Raw genomic sequence first — 7,459 nt, forward strand, 5'->3', positions numbered from 1 at the left:
TTCATACCTTGTTAATCACTTAATTCAAATGTATTCCTTCCGTATGATCTATACATATATAACCAACATCTACATCATCTTGATCCACTGATTTTGGGTTGATAAAGGGCGAGGAGTCTTCAAAAACTTCATATTCTTCCTCATCCTCAACATCACCTATACCAAGGATACTTCTTTTTCCCGATACAACAATAGAACATTTTTTATCAGACGGGTCTACAATGTAGAATACTTGCGTGGTTTATGTGGCTAGTATGAATAGTTCCTCACTATCACGCAAACGAGCTAAGTCTACAAGAGTGAATCCACAAGGGTTGTCATTTTTTATCCATCGTCGATTATTATCTACCCACTTACATTTGAAAAGACCAATAGTGAAAGTAGAGTAGTCAAGCTCTCATATTTCATGTACGCGCCCGTAGTATACCAATTTTGTAACACCCCGAAATTTTCTGACGTCATTAATTAATATTTTAATAATTTTGGGAATTTTATAATTATGTTAAATTAATTTAGAAGTAGTTTTAATAAACTCCTTTCATATATGAATTTAAATATTAAAATATATTTATATTAAAAGTATAATTACAATTTCTAAATAAAGAGGTTCGAATCAAAATAATTATTTTATTGAAATGTGTGAGCACACGTAGGTAATTTTTTTTTGCTGGGCCTCGCAAGAAGATGAACCTAGGTAAACAAATAAATAAATAAGTGTATAAATTAAATAAGTAGGATGAGTTAGGGTTTCAAGGGGTATTACTCCCTTCCTCACTCAATTCACGCCGTCACTCCCCCTTTCTTCTCTTCTCTCTTTATCTTCTCCCTTTCCCCTTGCTGTGCCGCCAGTACCTGGCCTCGATCAGCCGCTCACGACCAGCAACCACCACTACCAGCTGCCACCTACGTGACCACCAGCACAGCCGCCAGCAGCAGGGGCTGAGATTTCTCCCCCAAACAGCAGCTGCTCAGCAGCCTCCCTTCCCTCCTCCACGGCAGCAACCAGCTGCACACCAGCAGCCCTCCACAAGCACAGCGCCACCGCCTTTGTGCATCACACCACCACAACAACCTCCTAGCCTTCACCCCTTTTCTAAATTACCCCATTGTAAGCCAACTCTCACTTTTCAAATTGATTAATTTACCATTTCTAACTAGAATCTACCATGTTTATGAGTTGTGTGTTGATTGTGTATTAGTCTCATGGAATTCTAGTATGGGTAATGGTTAAAAGAATTATCCTTGAACATGAAATGATTAGGGTTTGAAGTGTGATTTGAGATTATGGGTGATGTGTTGGTTTTGTATTAGTTTCTTTGAATCTTAGTATGAGTACTAATTAAATATGTTATCTTTGAACACGAAACCATTAGGGCTTGGATTTAGAGATGAAATTACTAATAATGTGTGTTTTATACTATATTTTGGTGATGATTGATTAAATAACTTTAAAAGTTGTTTTAAGATTTGGTCGATTGGTTATTATTTTGAATAATTAGTAATGGTGATGATGTTAGTTGACTATGAAAGTGATTTTGATTGATTAAATTGAGAATAAAATAGCTACTAATTGTTGTGGTTTGATTGTTGTGAATTACAAATACCCTTATTAGGTTGTTATTGAAGTTATAGATACATGATACTAGTAAGCCAAAAGCATAATGTCAACTTATTGTCGATGGTTGCTAAAGTTAATTGTCGTGTTGTTTTGACTATAGTTCTTAATAGCTTTGGAGAATGTAACAAATGATATCTCGATACGATAACTCTAAGATTTGCTTTATCGTTATATTAATGTTATATTAAAATTGTAAGATTTAGTTGTGATTAGTTATTTTTGGGTAACGCGAGCCGATATGCTCAAAATTAGTTAATGTAAAGAAACGACTCACACATACTTCTACTTTAAATTGATGGAAAGACTTATGTTGTGTTGAGTTAATGATTTTGACATGTATTGAATGAGTTGTGTGCGTGCTAGGGTAATCGAAAACTCATGTTGAATGGGTAATAGCGGTTACTTTGGTATTTAGTTTGGTATGGCAAAGTAGTTAAGGGAACTTATTAGTTCTACTCATAACTTATATAAGTGTCCATTTTGTAAGAGGAAAGTAGAGCCTTAGTCGGGTGATTTTGTGACTTTTGATCGTGCAGTGACGCTCACAAGTACGTACACGCAGTAACGAACCCTTATATGCAATTTTATTTAAGACATTATTGTTTATTGTAAAAATATGCACTACATCAAAACTATGAGATACTAGTGAGTACACTTTATATGAAGAGCTATCGACTATGAAATCCTTGCGCTTAGAATAGTTTAGAGAATGAGAGTGTTAATAGAAGGCGAGAACAACCCTCTTATCTATTTAAGAATTGGATTATGCCTTACTTGGAGTTAGAATGACTCCTTTAGAGGTGAATTTCATATTTTGATGAGTGGCTCAGTGGGTTTTGGCGTGTTGCTATCCCAGAGCACTCATTATTAATTGAAAGTGGAAGTTATTCCCATTTGATAAAGTATTAGATTATGATTAGCTGGCGTGACTCAACTGGATTATGTCCATTTGATTTATTAGTCCCCTAGGTGAGGTTCGACGGGACCACCGTAAGGGGGGTATGAGCATGCTTGGGTCACTGGGCGCCGGATGGCCGATACCGCCCCTTGACCGAGGTGTTACCATGCGGGCCTTGCAAACCCCAATATGGTGGCCTCTTCACTGGTTTAGAACCCCAATGTGTTAGTTTTTCCCGAAGATAGGACCCGAGAGGGTCAGCTGGAGGGGGCATGAGCTCATACTTTGCCATGGGCGCCGGATAGCCGATAATGCCCTTGGCCGTGTCACTATGCCAGGAAGTAGAGAAAGATCCACTGATAGAAATTTATTTAGTGATAGAAAGTTTATTCATTGATCGAAAGTTATTTAATGATAGAAGGTTCGTTCTTTGAAAGAAGGCTTATACATTGATAGAACGTTTACTCTTTGATAGAATATTTACTCATTGATAGAACATCTACTTATTTATAGAATAGTTTATGCTAGTGAGAAGTGTGCCTAAGTTAAGTTACCTCAAGGGTATTACAGATTATGATCACACTTACCTTAAGATAGACAAGCTCTATAAGGTCATGTGTTAGGTATTCTTTTAATGCCTTGGTCGAGTTGATACTATATGTGTTTTGCAAGAGTTTATATTTGAAAAGAGGAGCGTGAAGACCTGTATTCTACCCAAGAACACATGGTTCCTGTTGGAAAGCACGTAATGAAATTAAGAAGTATAAGTGATCGATAGACGGTTACTATCTGTGCTTGCGTTTTATGAAATCATCTTATGTTGTTTTATGATATAATGCTATCTAGTAGTTGGTAGTTACTGACGTGTATGTGTTTGTGCTTATGTTTGATTGTTGATGACTTTCTATGATTGTCCTGCTATGACACATTGGCCTTTGGTCTAATGTCGAGCAGCAGGAGGATCATAGACAGGCGTAGCAGGTACTGAAGCTTCTTTTGCATTGCATTACATTTGGGGAGAGTGATGAGGGCGAAGCATAACCTGTGTCATACTGCTATCTTTCGATTTTTATAGCTCTTGTTATTTTTTTGTAAATTTTGGTTGTATATGTTTGTTATGAGGCCTTGTGTCCTCCCTCGTATATTTGTATTTTCGCTGCGTAGTTTATAACTCTGTATGGTTTTAAGGAGTTAAGTCTTTTTAAAACGCAAACGTCGAAATTTCCACTCACCTTTTTAAAGTTAATATTTAACGTTTATTTAAATTCTCTTCCTTTTTCTTTTATGTAACACCCGAATTTCCTCCCGTCCTTTACGGTTTTGGTTTCTTTAAGGGGTCGGAAATTCAGCGGTGTTACAGATTTAGCATCAACCGCCTCTTGATCTTTGGCACTCGCGTAAAATGTAGATGACGCCAAAATAGAAACCCCACTATTCTGTAGATAAGATGATTTTTTATCTTGACCCTCAGTCCAAAATGTGAAGCCATTAGCATCGTAACCCTCATATTTGTTGACATCATCACGAGGACAAAAACCTAACCACTTAACAATTTCAGATACACCCTTGAGTTCTTCACTTATTACTCGATTATGAAACCAATCAATAAACTTCTTGTTATGCAACTGCATCAATCCCCTATCCCCTTTACAAGGATATTTTACGCGCAATATATCTAAATGCTCACTTAAAAAAGGATGAACTTCAGGATTATGATGCAACACATACAACTGTGCTTGTAGAAGACTGTCTCGAGAAGGTGTGATCGATTTGGAGCCAATTGTTCCTTTTCCCTCAAGCCTTCCTTCATGTCGACAGGTGGGAAGTCTAATAGGCTTTGTCATGGCCAAATATTCGGCTATAAAGTTACTAATCTCATCACTCACAGTGCCTTGAATCATACTCCCCTCGAGTTGTGCTGGATTCCTCACCTTGTTTTGAAAACACCTATGTGTCTTTCAAAAGGATAACACCACCTTAAAAAAATTAGACCCAAAAGCTTGATCTCATGAACGAGATGGACAATAAGATGAACCATTATGTCAAAGAAAGAAGGTGGAAAATACATCTCAAACTTGCATAAAGTTACAATCACGTCAGCTTGAAGAGCATCAAGTTTAAAGGGATCAATAACTTTACTACAAATTGTGTTGAAGAACAAACATAGCTCGGTAATAGCATATCTCACATGTTCTGGCAATATTCACGGATTGTAATTGGTAAGAACACTTGCATCATTACATGGAAATCGTGAGATTTCATGCTTCCCAACTTCAATTCACCATTTAGGGTCACAAATCTCTTCATACGGAACCTTAATGCCATACAAAGACTTACAAAATGCCCAGCTTCTCTGTTTTGGACAATGTGTAGCGAGCTGGAGGCAAATAAACTTTGTTATTACTCATCTTCTTCTTATCTCCCTTTCTCTTGTAACTGCCACCAACTTCATCAACTCTATTTCTTTTCTTACTCACCTTAACATGTGCCCACAACTCCTGACGAAGACCCTTACATTCAAACCAATCTTGCACGGCCTTAAAATCCTTTGTCTTACCTGGAATGTTCATGAGAGTCCCGAGTATGGCATCGCATACATTTTTCTCTATATGCATAACATCAAGACAATGCCTAACCTGTAGATCTCTCCAATATGGAAGCTTCCAAAAGATTGATTCTTTTTTCCATAATCGGTCTTCACCCCCTTACACTTGCCCTGTTATACCAAATACAGTCTCAACTCCCTTAACCTAATCATAAACCTCATAACCAGTCAACGGTCGACAAGCTACACGGTCCTCAACCTTCCCGTTGAACATCTGCTTCTTCTTACGATATTGGTGATCTCGTGGGAGGAACTTTCGATTGTGCATGAATAAGTGTTTGCAATTAGGAATCCACGTGGATTCCATGTCATCGATACATATTGGGCATGCTTTCTTCCCTTTGTTCTTATACACCGATAAGTTGCCATATGCCGGAAAATCATTAATGGTGCATAAAAGCATTGCACGTAAGGTGAACTCCTCATTAGCAAATCAAACACGGAAACGCTTTCATCCCACATCTTTCTAAAATCCTCAACGAGAGGTGCAAGATATACATCTATGTCATTTCCACGTTGTTTAGGACCCGAGATAAGAAGCGAAAGCATAATGTACTTACACTTCATACACAACCGAGATGGCAAATTATAGATCACTAACAGTACCGGCCAAGTACTATGTTGTGAACTAAGATTGCCGAATGGGTTCATTCTATCCGTACACAGTCCGTGTCTTAAATTACGAACCTCATCCGCAAAATTCTTATGCAACCTATCAATACTCTTCCACTCCGGAGAATCAGATGGATGTGTGAGCAAGTGACCTTTCTTCACCCTATCTGCATGCCACCTCAAATTTAACGCATCTTTCTTTATAGAAAACAAACACTTGAATCTAAGTATTATTGGAAGATACCAAAATATTTTAGCTGGGGTCTCTTTAGCATCTCGAGCCCCTTTACGCTTGTAGCGTGGTAACCCACACCTAGAACACTCTTCTAAGTTCTCGTTTTCATTCCAATACAATACACAATCATTCGGACACGCATGAATCTTCTGGTACTCTAAGCCGAAAGGACACATGAGCTTTTTGGCATAATATGTTAACTTTGAAAGTTCATTTCCCTCAGAAAGCATCTCATCTAATGCTTCTAATAACATTGTGAAACTAGTGTCATTCCAATTGAACTTTGACTTATTGTTGAAATTTGTTAACGTTGTTGTTAGTTTGGTGAATTGTTAGTTTGGTGAAATTTGTACATCCAGGGTACAAAGGCTTTTGAGAAGCTTCTATCAATAAGTCAAAAACACGAGGACGTTTTCCTAACTCATCCTCGACTCCCTCCATCATCTCATTAATACGATCCACATCCTCATCGACATTTTCTTCATCTGTCTCATACCCATCAACACGATCTACTACATCCTCATTGACATCGACCACATTATTGACATCCTCAACAACACTTTTCTCTTTGTAGACTCCCTCCTCACCATGCCAGACCCAAACATGATATTGAGGCCTAAACCAACGTCAAAGTATGTGCTCCCTAAGGATATGAACACTATCTACCTTTGATACATTGCCACAAGTGACACATGGGCAATAAAAACCAACTCCCCCCGTCCTAACTTGATGTTCAACCGCAATAATACAAAATTCTAATACGCCTTCAATAAATTCTGACGATTCAATGCTTCCATACATCTAAGAACGATCTTTTGTCATCCTAAGTGTGATTAATTAATTCAAAAAAAATTAATACACAACTTTTAACATATATAATTAACCCAAATTAACCCTATATAACCTTTATATTATTTAAAGTAATCAAATTGTTTATATTTTAGTTACAAAACATATATAACAAAAAAAAACCATTTTCTTTAATTAAATACACATAAATCAAAATAATAAGAAACTAATAATATACAGCTACATATATAAGTAAATTATTCACATTCAAATATACAACTACATATATACATAAGTAAATTATTCACATTGAATCTACTCTAAAAATCCTAATTAATTAAAATTATTCACATTCATATATTCAAGTATATACATAAGTAAATTATTCACATTTAAATATAAAATACATACCTTGGTAATTAGATATGATAATTTTATTTCTACAATAGGATTATATAACCTACAATGAAAAACAAAATCAAAATTAATTAGTATTAAAAAAAACTAAATCCTTAAAACGCAATGAAGCTATTCTTGAAGAACTTAAGCAAAGATTTAAAAATTTATAACTTGAAGAAGAATAAGACTTAGCCCTAATTTCGTGGGTTTTTGAAGGAAAAGCAACAACGGTTGGTTGAAGAACTTAAAATAAGATGGAGAAGGAAATTCGTGCAATGGGTAGTTATTGAAGAACACAGTAAT

The sequence above is a fragment of the Amaranthus tricolor genome, chromosome 6 (genome assembly GCF_026212465.1).
Source record: "Amaranthus tricolor cultivar Red isolate AtriRed21 chromosome 6, ASM2621246v1, whole genome shotgun sequence".
NCBI lineage: Eukaryota > Viridiplantae > Streptophyta > Magnoliopsida > Caryophyllales > Amaranthaceae > Amaranthus > Amaranthus tricolor.